At 35.0% G+C, this 14,903-nt stretch overlaps 1 long non-coding RNA gene across 12 annotated transcripts in view; it reads right to left on the bottom strand.

Annotated features, from left to right (window-relative positions):
• Window positions 1–1,795: 1,795 nt before the first annotated feature.
• The window catches only part of LOC132054354 (uncharacterized), a 16,023-nt gene continuing 2,915 nt past the window's right edge, over window positions 1,796–14,903 (bottom strand). For 3 of the 12 annotated variants that reach the window (XR_009414266.1, XR_009414264.1, XR_009414283.1), the window contains 4 exons: window positions 8,695–8,762; window positions 8,440–8,513; window positions 4,880–5,435; window positions 3,701–4,764 (listed from right to left, as the gene is read on the bottom strand). This is a non-coding gene — a long non-coding RNA (uncharacterized LOC132054354). Of the gene's footprint in view, window positions 2,113–2,314; window positions 2,399–3,700; window positions 4,765–4,879; window positions 5,436–8,439; window positions 8,514–8,694; window positions 8,763–14,903 lie in introns of those variants that run through there. The other 9 variants (XR_009414268.1, XR_009414279.1, XR_009414280.1 and 6 more) reach the window with 9 other exon arrangements.

The raw sequence follows: 14,903 nt of genomic DNA, 5'->3' as shown, positions 1-14,903 counted from the left end.
TAGTAGTTCTTCGTTTAAATAGAAAATCAAATTTCTACTTTGTTTCGTTGTAAACATGTAAAATTAATTTAACAATTTGAATTAGAATATCCAAATCAAAATTTGATAAAAAATAATAAGTATTTTACACATCTAAATTAATTGAATTAAAATTGAAAGTATTAACTGATGCTTAAATATTGCTATTGTTTTATCTCAAAGAGAAGAAAATAATTTCCTCTTAAACAAGTCTTCTCTTTTAAAAAGTATTAATAAATTTTTACCGATTTTATTCGTAGCAAACACTAATATAATAAAGTTTTGCATACGGAGCACAAACTATAATGTTATATTAATCGTGTTTTAAACATGGGAAAAGGGTCAAAAATACCCCTCTACTTTGGAAAAAGGGCTAAAAATATCCTCCGAACTTATTTTGAAGTCAAAAAACCTCTCCCAGTTTTCAAATATACCCCTCGTGTTGATGGAAATTATCCCCAAAATAACCCGAAATCATTTTAAATGGCCCATCATTTAAACCCGACCCAACTAAATAATAACCCACAAGATCCCCTTATTCCCCCAATTTCCTCAAACTTCAAACCTACATATGGGGGAATAAGGGAATTTTATGGGTAATTATTTAGTTGGGTCAATTAATGATGGAGCGAGTGTAAAAAATGATTTCAAGTTATTTTGAGGATAATTTCGGTCAAGACAAGTATATTTGAAAACTTAAAGGATGAGAGGGTATTTTTAACCCAAAATAAGTTCTGGAGGATATTTTTAGCCCTTTTTTCAAAGTAGAGGGGTATTTTTGACCCTTTTCCCTTTAAACATAGTATATATATATATATATATATATATATATATATAGACACACATAAAAACAGTGCAAACTAATAATGTAAAAAAAAAAGGACACCCCATATTAAAAAATCAAACAATATTCATGTAATTTCTAAAGTATCCCATTAAGTCAATAATGATGGATTCATTGCCACATGCGTATCAACCCATTAGTGAGAGCAAATGAAATTATTGTATAACAAAAATCATGGACCCCATATTATTGTTTTTCTTCAAAAGGTTGAATAGCCAAACCATACAATTTTCTTTCTTTTTTATATTACCGAGATCTAATCTAGATATTAAACTCGTTGTATTTCTTATTCCGCCATGTCATTTTTTGTTATGTTTACTAAAATAAATATACTTAAAATACTAATATTTTAAAATAAGATAGAATTTAATTACTTTTTCATTTTTATTCTTACTCTAATAAATGTGAAAAGAGATTAATGTCGTAAAAGAAAAAATAATATCAATTGGAGATTAAATAATTAATAAGGTAAATTAGTCAAATTATAATTCTAATTGACGTTTCCTTAAAAAAATCATGCAAAAGACAACATGACAAGTAAAATGAGCTAAACCGAGAATATTTACTAAAAATAAAAAAAATAGTAGTTCTTCGTTTAAATAGAAAATCAAATTTCTACTTTGTTTCGTCAGTAAACACGTAAAATTAATTTAACAATTTGAATTAGAATATCCAAATCAAAATTTGATAAAAAATAATAAGTATTTTACACATCTAAATTAATCGAATTAAAATTGAAAGTATCAACTGATGCTTAAATATGTATTTTGTTTTATCTTAAAGAGAGGAAAATAGTTTCCTTTTAAACAAGTCTTCTCTTTTAAAAAGTATTAATAAATTTTTGCCGACTTTGTATTCGTAGCAAACACTAATATAATAACGTTTTAGATACGGAGCACAAACTACAATATTATATTAATCATGTTTTGAACATAGTATATGTATCTATATGCATAAAAACAGTACAAACCTATGTATGTTTATTAGCAATATAAAATATACATATATTATCACTATCCAAACACAACTACATACATATAGTACACTATAATCCAAAGTGTTGGACCCGTGCTGCCGTCTAGTATCATCAAGAAAGAGCACAATAGAAGAATCACATTTCTTTTACATCATAGAAATAGAGAGGAAGCAAGAAGTTGACCTATCACAATTATTGCATTTAGTCATCTTTAAGTTGACAAACACATTAAAAGTATTGTCTGGATATACATTTCTCCAAGCCAAGATATCAACTGAAACGAAAACAGAACCAATGAAATTAATTATCTACAACTTAGTATTACATAGATACTGCAGATAAAGAGATAGAATGAAAGCTTTCTCTCTTAATTATGAATAAGCAACGAATCTGCATGAGAAATCTAAATCCAAAAACATGTGATATGAAAGAGTTGATAAGAACAACATGTATGTTTAAGATAATCTCCAGCTGACCTTCTTAGTTGCTAGTTGATTTCCAAGTGGATCAACCAAATCAGATAATCCAGTAAACGACAACTCTCCATCATTATTATCGACCTGCATAGACCAACAATTCCTCAATTTCTAGAGTAATCTTAATATCAAATGAATCTCTTTTGTAACTAAAAGCATCAATAGTAAATTCAGAAAAGTGATCCAAGATCCAACCTTCTTTCAGAACAACTTAATGTAACAAAATGATACCAGTTCCACAAGATTGTAGGTACTGTTCGATTTAATTTTTATTTAAATCCCATAGAGTTTCATTTCAACTATTATCACATCTCTAAATTGTGGTTTCTTAACTGCATGTATTTGTTCTGTAACCTAAGACTTTTACAAACATGAAGTCATGGACTACTAAAGTATTAATAACTTTTGACATATTAACAAAATACCCCTTTCCATCAAATTTGTTTAACTTAAAACTGAACAGTGGCCACCCAATAGATCAAGCAAATAAATACTTAAAGTGCCTATAACTAATGAAAATAATGGACACCTAATTATGTATATATTCTTACCTTAGTCCCATTCAATACGAAGGCCTAAGCATTTTGCTCATGAAGCTGTCCACTGGGACAACCAATAGCTCCAAAATTACAAGACTTACATACACCAAATATGTCCAAAATAAATATAAGGAAAAATGAGCCTAGATAATAAACCCGATTATTTCACATTGGCATATCACGGAAAGAGAAACAGGAAAATGTAATGAATATTCATTGAACCAATATTCTATCTACATATTGTAATATGTAACACTACGTCTGAGTTGGTTATAAGGCGTTGATTATAACGAATGAAAATATTGGACTCCTATTTATGCATATAATTATACTTTTGTTCCGATTGATATGCATATTTTTTTTTAGAAAATACTATTAAAATTCCCAAAAACAAACTTGCCAACTCCTACTGCGTATTTCTCTTTTCCGATCTCGACACCAGGCAAAAATTAAAAGAGCAGTATTGTCATTGAAGACAACATTATATATGCAAACAATGATAGTGTGATATGATAAACCATCATAAGAAGACCTGTAGCATAATCTAAGAAATCCAATAGGAAAGCAAAACCTTCTTGACCAACGCATCCACATAATAAGGCATACAAAATAAGCAATTCATAAGCATACCCGACATAATTGGAGGAAATGGCAAAAAATATAATTTTGATTAGCATAGACAATATTGACTCCATATTCGACAATCCCACCCCTAAATAACAAAATCAACAATCTAATACTTTTTTATATAATTAAAATTTGTTATATAGTCATGCCGGAGACTTACATAGTTCTATCTTCAAGAAAAGCCATAGTGCATCCTCTCATAAGTACATAAACAAAAATTAGCATCTATTTTCACATTCAATAACAAAAATAGCCAGTTTCCAAGTTACCTCTCAACTTCCACACGAGCTTCTCACAAAGAAACTGTATGGCAACTCTGGATGTCTAATTTTCATTGCTTAGTACTGAGGAAACTTTAAAGTCAAAAGAGAGATTCAAAAAGAAAACCAGCAAAAAAGAGGAACTATGTAGATAAATAAAATTATTGAAAACAAAATTGAGCAGAAAAAGAGTAGTAGGAAAAAGAACTCACCAAAATGCGGCACAAGTGCAACAAACAAAGAAAACCTGCACAAATAGCTCATCAAATCAGAGAGTTCACACCAAATTCAAATAGAGCAAAGATGGATTGAAAGAGTAAACACCAAATCCTAATTTTACCAATAGGTAGTGCAAACAATAAAGAAAGAAAGATTGCAGATCACTCACCAAGTCAATGAACACAAACTTAGAGAAAGGGGACATCGGAAGAATTTGAGTAAAATTGAAAGATATAAAGAAGTCTAAGGAGCAGAACAGGGCTTCGGCTTGATGTTTGAGGCGAACGCGTGTTATGTACGGTTGCACTACACATGTCCTTGAGGAATGATGCAGAATTACTAAATAACCCATAAAGAATTTCATAATTAGGGAATTGCCCTTTGTCGCACCACCAAACTTCCACTTATTGTATTCACTAGATTGCACGGGCCTGATAAACTCTACAGTGCAATATAAATACGAAGGCAATATGAAATGTCTACTTGACTCCAAGTTAGCCTTGTCTTACCTACGGTATATAGCATAATAGAACATAACTTTAAAGTTGTCATTGCTCTTTCAGTTAATAACTGTTATTACTCTAGAAAAACTGGCAAACTAAAGTAACACTTCTAGAAAAAAAGAAGTGCAAATTGCACATTAGCAAGGCACAACTGACAAACAATCTCAAAGTGTTTTGCACCAAACCACCCGGTGCAAAAAGTCGTTTGTTAAATGAAGACTGTTCCCCATCTCAAAATGAACACTTGATCTTTCAAGATTTGGCCATCAAGCTAATGCAATCCCCACATCTCCAGGATACACCTAGCATCGCAAATAGAATACAACAGTATGAGAAAAAACAGTCGTATTAACTGGAAAACCCAAAACAAAGAGAAAAAGAATTCGAATATAGCTCTCTGAATGACTAGTCGCTTACACTTATTTATGGAATTGGGAGATTTCCCTGTGCAAAGGTGCAAAGGCATTGGTTTCTTTAAATCAGACTATTTAATATGAAACTTCAGCTCTTTGACACTCTCTTCTGAAAAGTGAAGTGCCATAATTTCCTTGTATGTGCTCCAAAATCTGTACTCTTTCACAAAACAAACACATAGATATCCAAAGTGAAAAGTAATACATAGATGTGTTGTTATTTAAGCTTCTGGTGAAGTTAAAGAAACTCTTTCTCCATACTGTGTTCTCAGTGCACACAATATTTAAATTTTAGGAACTGGTATAAGATTCTTGTATGAGACATTACCAGTCATTTGCAAACTATAACACATAGCCAAACTTCAAACAGACTGCATGTTGACATGTAAGAGTTTTGAGATGTCCTTTCTTGTTCATTCGTGGGTACCATTGTACCATAGAAGAGCATTTCTTTCCTTCTTGATTGTCCATAGTATAACAGGTAGTCCATAGTACAATTGGTTGGTACAACATACAACATTCAAAGCGCTTATGTTTCATTCCCATCATCCTTCCAACTGCTGATAATTATTAATGCTATGTTTTGTCAGATCTTCATCAGAAAATGATATATTTTTCCAAATCTTGAAGTAGCTAAAAAATCATAGATTTGAATATCATTGTGTGATAAGTTTATATTTTTTTAGAGCATAAAAACTCATTTATATTTTTTTTAGAGTATGTAAACTTATTTTCTGATATTTATGCAATGGAAACAAGAAAAGCTGAATAAAAACTTCTGTGTCATACTACTCTCCAATTGTATTCAAATTTATCAATGCTACCCCAAACATACATTAGTTTTATTTATACCTATAGAAGCAAAGTGTCAAGAACAGAGAAAACACGAGAGAAATTGAAGAATGACTATCTCAATTACTTGATTCCCATACATCAGAATACATTGGTATTTATATACAAGAGAAATAAGAGAGGAAAGGAAGTCAAATATCCTACACTAAATGTAAATTCTACAAAATATTCTTCATAATATTCTACCACTAATGTTACATAATATTCTACACTAAATGTAGAATATCCTTAATAATATTTCATATATTCATAGTATCTCTTCATATTCACCATATTGAGAATATCTTAATGTAGATATTCTACAATCTGTCCATTATGCTAACATCCCCCCTCAAATTGATGCCGGTGGATCAACAAGCATCAATTTGCCTACTAGAAACCAACGACGTTGTCGTGCCATTGATTTTGTAAACACATCAGCTATTTGAAGATCACTGGATACATGTGGAAGAGTAATAACTCTTCTATCTACAGCTTCTCTGATAAAATGACGACCACTTCAATATGCTTGGTTCTTTCGTGATAAAGCGGATTGGTTGCAATCGAATGGCACTTGTCTTTGTCGGCATGAAGAGGAGTAGGACTAGATTGAGGAAATCCTATCTCTGCAAGTAAACCACGAAGCCAAATAATCTCGGAACAAGCAGTAGACATTTCTCAATATTCAGCCTCCGTTGAAGATTTTGAAACGCGATCTTGCTTGGAAGCTTGTAAGTAACCAGTTGGAATAGAAATGGTAGATAAAGTAGAGGAAAAACCATACCAATTAGGAGTACTTCGCAGGTTAGTAGATCGTCGAGTAGGCTAAAGAGAAGCTGGCCTTGAAGAAATCTCAGATTCTGGTTGTGGAGCAGTCTCAGGTGGCGGATCAGTTTCGGGAGGAGGTAAAGCTGGCCGACGTCATTCATACACAAATCTAGGTTTGAACCTCTTAGAAAAAGATGACAAATCCTCAAAAGTAGGAAGAATAGGAGAAACAGAAGATGACTCAACATGAATAGGAAAGAAATACTGATTCTCAAAGAAAACAACATTTCTAGAAATACGAAATTTGTTAGAACTTGGATCATAACAAATAAAACCTTTCTGAGAAGTACTATAACCCATAAAAGCACATTTATTAGCGAGCGAGTAAAGTTTATTGCGTTGAGAAGGAGGCAGATGTATAAAACAAACACAACCAAATGTATGAAAATTATGATAGCTAGGATTATGATGATAAAGGCGATAATATGGAGACTCAAGATTTAACACTTTAGATGACAACCTATTAATTAAATAGATAGCAGTAGACAAAGCTTCCACCCAATATTTGGATGGGACAGAGGACTCAATCAATAAAGTACGAGTGACATCTAAGAGATGACGATTTTTAAACTCAGCAACCCCATTTTGCTGTGGCGTATATGGGCAAGAGCGTTGTGAGACAATTCCTCTCAAGCAAGAAATTATTGAATTCATGAGAAATATATTCTCCACCAGAATCAGATCTTAATATTTTGATGCATGGAGAAAATTGATTCTCAATGTAAGCCAAAAATGTCTTGACTATGGAAAATACCTCAGATTTGAAACGGAGAAAATATACCCATGTAAACCGACTATAATCATCTATAAATGTCACAAAGTATTTGAAATGAGCATGAGAAGTAATTGGTGAAATGCCCCAAACATCACTATGAATGACATCAAAACATTTTGTAGCACGACTACCAAAATTAGGAAAAGGAAAAGTTTTACTTTTGCCTAATTTACAACTTGAACAATCAAAAGAAGCAGCTGAAATTTGATTTTTATTTCCCAATAAACCAGAATTCGATAAATGAGACAACACAATAGAATTTGGATATCCTAGACGCTTATGCCAAACCTCAATCTTACTAGCAGTAGAAGTACAAACAAAATATAGAATAGGAGGAATGGAAAAATGTATAGGAAACAATCGTCCAACTTTAGGCCCCTTCACGATTAAGAACAATAAGAGGGTCAATTGACCCTAAAATCCATGTCATCACCCGAGCATCCTTGACCTTCCACTGACCTAACTTTATAAGATCAGTAGGAGCAGGATCACTTCCATTTATATGGCGCCATAATTCTTTTCCCGTGACAAAAAGTTGAAACTGAAATTCCCAAGCTGAATAATTTTTTCCAGTGAAACGAACACTGAAAGACTCAAATTGATGTGAAGTCATGTTTCTGAATAGAGAAAATCAAAAACACTATAACATGAAAAAAATAGCTAGAATAACCAAAACCAAAACCAAAATCAAAAGCCTTGGATTCTTAGGATTGCTTGTTGACGAACAGTCAAGAGAACTAAACTTTCAAAAAAAAAGAAAAAAGAAGGCTCTAATACCATGTCAAGAACAGAGAAAATACGAGAGAAATTGTAGAATGACTGTCTCAATTACTTGATTCCCATACATCAGAATACATTGGTATTTATATACAAGAGAAATAAGAGAGGAAAGGAAGTAAAATATTCTACACTAAATATAAATCCTACAAAATATTCTTTATAATATTCTACCACTAATGTTACATAATATTCTACACTAAATATATAATATCCTTAATAATATTTCATATATTCATAGTATCTCTTCATATTCACCATATTGAGAATATCTTAATGTAGATATTCTACAATCTGTCCATTATGCTAACACAAAGAAACCAACCCTTTTAATACCGAATCTTCACACTTACCGATCTTATTTTTGTGTTTCTTTCAGCCCAAACACCAGAACCAAAGACTTCCTCATAACTTGTGGGGCACACACCTGACGGTAAGCAAGAATACGTATCAATGACAGAAAATTAATTGTGTGTGCACTAATGTTCACCTTCTTTTCCAGCATTTGAAAAATTCTGAGTTATGCTTAACATGTATTAAGGTTTCACACTGCGATTAAATGTTGAAAATCCTTCACATGTAAAAAAGAAAAAGAAAAAATTGTGTACCAGTAGCAGGAAACTTGGAGCCTTGCAAGAAAATCTTATGTTATATCTCTAGCTTTGAGGTCCCTGACCTGTGATTGGGAAGCAGGAACAAAATTGTTAGCTCTATGATGTGCAGCACACACCAATATGAGAAAATACATAAGTTAAACCTACATGAAGTTATTCACAACTTATCTACTTAGTCTTAACTTAGCTAAAAGTGAGCCAATTGACGTTGTCTAAGACCATTTGTCAGTTGGTAAGTTAAAAGATGCAAAAAAAAAAAAAAAAAAACTTTCGGCTTTTGTATATTTAGTAGGAATTAGATGCTCGAATAATTATGTGATATTATATCTCACGCACCAACTTCAAAAGATACTGATAGATAACATTGTAACATGGTAGGGTGATGCCAAAATGAAAGAGTAGTTCTTTTCAAAATGCTTGCCTCTCAGTCAAATTATGCTTTTGAAGCACAGAATTGCATTGACAAGAATTTCTAACATTTCATCATTTATAAGGCTGAAAGGGACAAGAATATTCTTGAAACTTAAAAAATTTCGACATACTTTCACCCAGAAAACTAAATGAAGTATCCTTTGAGAAACTGTTCTGATTGAGTAATCCACTATCAGAGTTTACGCATCATTTTCGCCATGAAAAGGAAAGTAACAGAGGACAATACTATTACCGCATCATCACAATAAGGACTTCCTGTCACGACCCAATCCCGTAGGCCGCGACTAGTGCCCGAGCTGGGCACCCGTACACACCCATTAACCATAATCGGCGTACAAACTGCTTATACATATACAAAGATTAAACGACAGACCATAGTTAGCATAATCAGACCTTATACATACAGAGAAGTGAAACGTCGCCCCAAATCCTTCACAAATACATATATACGTATCGCTGTCACAACTTTCAGCAAATGATATCACATATAAGCCAGCAAGGCTATCAGAATACGGCGGGACGTCCAAAACACAAATCACACAGACATGACTGAACAGTGACTACCCATACCCACACATATGTCTACAGACCTCTACGAGTAACAACAAAACCATATGACGGGACAGGGCCCCGCCGTACCCATGAATAGCCATATACATATGCATCGGAAGAGTCTGTACCAAAACATAGGCTCCGGAACAAGGGAGCGCTCCAAATAGCTGAATGGAAATCCTAAGCTGGCAGATCTCCGCAACTAGTATCTGTACCTGCGCGGCATGAAACGCAGCCCCCGAAGAAAGGGGGTCAGTACGGAATGTGTACTGAGTATGCAAAGCATGAAAAACAAGAATAGGATCATAATCAGAACAAGAGATACAGAAAGTAAATGCAATATCCAAAATACCAAAATGCTTACTTATTAAAACATAGATCATGCATGGGGCTCTTAGAATATGGTCGCCCTCCCGTCATTGGCGCCATAACACCAGAAGGTTTCATATCTCCGTATCCCCGTCACACATCATGACACATCATAACGCCATAACACAGCATAACACCAAATATAAGCGGAACCCGGCCCTTTAGTGAGGAGCTCGGTGAACCGTAACACAGCATAACACCGGAATATAACATAGTGCGCACGATAACATAACCGGCCCGGGACTCGGCGAAAGATATAATAACCATATGCACGAGCAAAGTCGTGAGGAATCAAATGCAATTTAAAACATTTTGAAAACTCCATAAGATAGTCAAAACGAACTATCATTTAAAAACCAAGAGAATAGTCAAATCAAGTTTCCCCCGAATGTCACTCGGGGATATATCAAATAGAGATTCGGAAACCATAGATATGTATCGAAGTCATATGAAGTAGCTTATGAAAGTCAAGCACATAAACGTCATTACGAAATCGATAGGTAAGTAAGTAGTCAACGCTCGAAGGTTAAGATGATAGTCATGCCAAGTTCTTTCAAAAGTCGTTATAACTACACAAAGGAAAGTCGCGGGACCCACGGACGAGCGTCAACCCAATCCGAGCCCGCCTATGGAAGATATAGTCATTATATGTTACAAAACCTTCTACGAACATATCGAGGCGATCCGGTTCTGTCTATGAAAGTTACGGCCCTTTTTCGATATAGAACCCTTTAGGAACAAAACTTTTTATGCAAACTTTGAAATCCAATCATACCAAAGACACAAGGACCATTATTCTAGTACATTACAAATGCCAACATAAGAAGTGAATAAGAATCGTAGACATACTTGGATCGCAAGAATAGAGTTACCCCGAGGCTCGTAGCATAGCCTACTTACAACTAAGACATGCCAAAAGAAAGAAGGGTTAGGCTTTACATACCTCGTCCACTTCCTAAGCTAATCCAAACTTACGTCTCGGCTTCTCAAAATCTACAATGACATCATTTGACACCAAACATTAGTCATAGGCACTTAAGAATCCAATTCTAGGTTAGCACTTTATTTACAGAAATATGGGCAGCATTTCCCCTGTAAATTCAACAACCCCGAGAATTCAACTCGGCCAAATCTTCAACAACAATCCCAACAACCATACCAACAACATCAACAATTAGTTCAAAATGCATTCTAATGTCAATAACTCTTTTCTACATAATTCGACAACATTCCATTTATATTCAAATCACCATACACCATTAAGCCAACTTCAATGCTCATACATTCAAATACCAATCCGAAACCATTCAAACAAAACTCAAGAACATTTCAAACAATCCACACAATATTCAAACGGCCCAACCAATGTGCAATGCCACCCGAAACCTTCCAATTCCCATAGGGACAACAACAACACATTTCTTTCTTCCAAATTTAAACTACATCGATAATCCGCATGTTAACAACATTATTCTCATAAATTCAAGAAACTATAATAAAACCACATTATCTTCTCTAACAACCTACAAACGACTCCAACTTCAATTTGAATCACTAAACCTTCATTTTCATCATAGAATCCATACAACAACAACCAAAAATATTAAATAAGAATTAGTTCATCACTCTAACACCACCAACACCTACACGGCCCAACTTCAATGCACAATATTTCATGAATTTCATTCATTTCCACACACCACAACACACATAAACCATCCATAACATATGAAAAGAGGATGAAAACTTACCTTCTTCACTTAGTTCTTCAACATGGCTTGGGTTGAGAATTGCAAGAATAAATGGTTTGCTTGCTCTAACAACCACTTCATGTTGTTTAGGACCTTCCAATGAGTTGAAAACCTAGAAGAAATAATTTTTTGTGATCAATCCCCATGGCACCCATTCGGCTAGCCCTTGGCCGAATGTGCTTCTTCTTCTTCTTTTTTTTTCTCCATGTTTCTTTATATTTCTAGAGTGAAAGTGATGAATTATGACTTGCTCCTAATCTAATATGTGCCCATATAATTCATCCATGTGTGCTATGGCCCACACATGGCTTGGATGAATTAAAATTTGCCAAGCCATGGGTGGGAACCACACCATGCCACACGGCCTCCTTGGCCATTTTTCATGAATTGTCAAGTTTTCATAATTCACTTTTAACTCCAAATTTTCCTTAATATTCCCTACCTACTAAAATCATAAGCAACTCATGCCTTAAAACAAAATCGAAGGTCAAAATTCTCAACCTCGTATCCTGGAATAGTCTTGTCCTTAACTTTTCATGGTTAGCTCGGAATGTCCCGACGTACAAAATACGGGATATAACATCCTCCCCCCCTTTAGAACATTCGTCCTCGAATGTTAAACTGGTCTTATAGGGTCTTATAAGCACTTCGGGGGAGTCTCTTTCATTGCTGTCACATACAGTTCATTCAACAATCCGTACAACTAAATAAGGAATTTAGATTACCTGTAGACATAGGGAATAAGTGGGGATGCGCATTCTTCATCTCTTCCCTGATATTGTTCCGCACAATACCTTAACGGAAGTTATGTTTTTAGTATGCAATCTCCTCCCCTGATGATCCAGTATGGATATAGGCTGTTCCTCGTAGGCTAATTCCTCTAGCACCCGGATGTCATCTAGGGAAAATACTCTGAAAGGGTCGCCTACATATTTGTGAAGCATTGACACGTGGAAGACCAAATGCACTGTTTCCAAATTCGACGGTAGATCTAATTCATAAGCAATCTTGCTTATCTTACGGACAATCCGATAAGGTCTAATGTACCTCGGACTGAGCCTCCCTTTTCTGTCGAATCTCATAACACCCTTCAAGGGGGACACTTCCAAAGATACCCAATCGTCGACCTGGCACTCTAGGTGTCGACGTCGAGTATCTGCATATGACTTCCGCTGCCTCCGAGCTGCTAATAACCGCTCCTGAATGAGTTTCACTTTGTCAACTACTTGCTGAATCATATCTGGCCCAATTAACTTAGTTTCGCCAACATCGAACCGGTCAATCGATGACCTGTACTTGCTACCATACAAAGCCCCATAAGACTATCTGGATGCTAGGGTGGTGGCTATTATTATAAGCGGACTCAACAAGTAGCAATGATCATCTCAGCCACCTCTGAAATCAATAACACAGGTTCGCAACATATCTTCTAGAATCTGAATAGCACATTCGGTCTGCTCGTCGCCTCTGAGGGTAACATACCGTATCGAGATTCACTTGCGGTTCAATGGTTAACGTCATTAGTCCTTACATCCTCGTCACCATTTACCTTTACACTTCGAGTGCTCACTCAACATGACTTTGTTGCTAGTGGGTATAATGGTTATGTCCCTTAACTATTCCTCCTAGTTCCTTCCCAGGACTACTTCCGTCGATCCAGAGTATGTATATATGTAATGGTTCTGCACCCTTCGCTATCCTTCACAGTACAGTTACACTTATGGCCGCTCACAATTCGGGTTTAAGTTAAATCCCTGGGGCTCTTGCCACAACTATTCCCTTAGCTTTCTGCCATAACTGTTTCTTTAACCTTTATCCCTCAAATCTTACAATACCATCCCAAAGAATAGGGTTACGGAAATTCTTATTTGCTTACGATTCTCTCATGACACAAGTATACGCGTCTTTGATTTCCTTGTATTGGCGATCGTTTTGAACTCTGGCTCCAAGCTAATAAATTTCCCCTTCTGGAGCGCAAGAACGCCATAATCCCTTTCAAGTCCAATATGTTCTTCCCCCATTTATTTAGGAGGTCCTCATACATTAATGGTCTTTAGATATCCATCGTCTTCGGCACTTATCTTTCGAAAGTTCGATATCTCTTCACATCGTTGCGCGGCCTATTCATTCTTTCCTTTACTTCTCATTCTTCTTTTGTTCCACGCCACCACACTGTTATATCCCGTATTTCGTACGTCGGGACATTCCGAGCTAACCATGATAAGTTAAAGGCAAGACTATTCCGGGGTATGAGGTAGAGACTTTTAACCATGATTTTGTTTTAATGCACAAGTTGCATATTCATCTTTTCATTGGTATGGAGTGTTAAGGGTAAATTTGGAATAAGGAAAATTTGGGGTTAAAAGTGAATTATGGAAAGTTAATTATCTTTCATAAAATTAAGGGCTAGAAGTGAAATAAGTATTTCATGAAAATGGCCAAAAGAGGCCATGTGAGTGGGGCATGGTGTGGACCCCACCCATGGTTGTCAATATTTTCAAGCCATGAAATGGCACATGTGTTCATTTTATATTTGTGGGAGCTAAGTATATATATGTGTATAAGTCATGAAAAGCAAGACAATTTATCAATTACAAGTCTAGAACCTTGGAGAAAATATGGAGAAAAAAAAGAGGAGGAGGTTCGGCCAAGGGGCTGGCCGAATGGCTCCATGGGAATTGACCACCAAAAATTTATTTCTTCTAGGTTTTCAACTAATTGGAAGGTCCTAAACAACATGGAGTGGTTGTTGGAGCAAGCAAATCCCTTGTTCTTGCAATTCTCAACTCAAGCCATGTTGAAGAACTAAGTGAAGAAGGTAAGTTTTCATCCTCTTTTTATATGTTATGAATGGTTTGTGCATGTTGTAGTATGTGAAAATGAATAAAATTCATGAAATTATGGGTGGTGGTGCAAAGCCGTGTGGGTGGTGTGTTGTGTAGAAATGATGAATTAATTTTATTTAGCATGTTTGGTTGTTGTTGTTGTGGATTCTAGGATGAAAATGATGGTTTAGTGATTCAAATGGAAGTTGGAGCCGTTTGTAGGTTGTTAGAGAAGATAATGTGATTTCAATGTAGTTTCTTGAATTTATGAAAA

This window comes from Lycium ferocissimum, chromosome 1 (assembly GCF_029784015.1).
Source record: "Lycium ferocissimum isolate CSIRO_LF1 chromosome 1, AGI_CSIRO_Lferr_CH_V1, whole genome shotgun sequence".
In the NCBI taxonomy this organism is placed as follows: Eukaryota; Viridiplantae; Streptophyta; class Magnoliopsida; order Solanales; family Solanaceae; genus Lycium; species Lycium ferocissimum.
The sequence above is the reverse complement of the archived record's forward strand: the minus strand, read 5'-3'. Positions and strand labels throughout refer to the sequence as shown.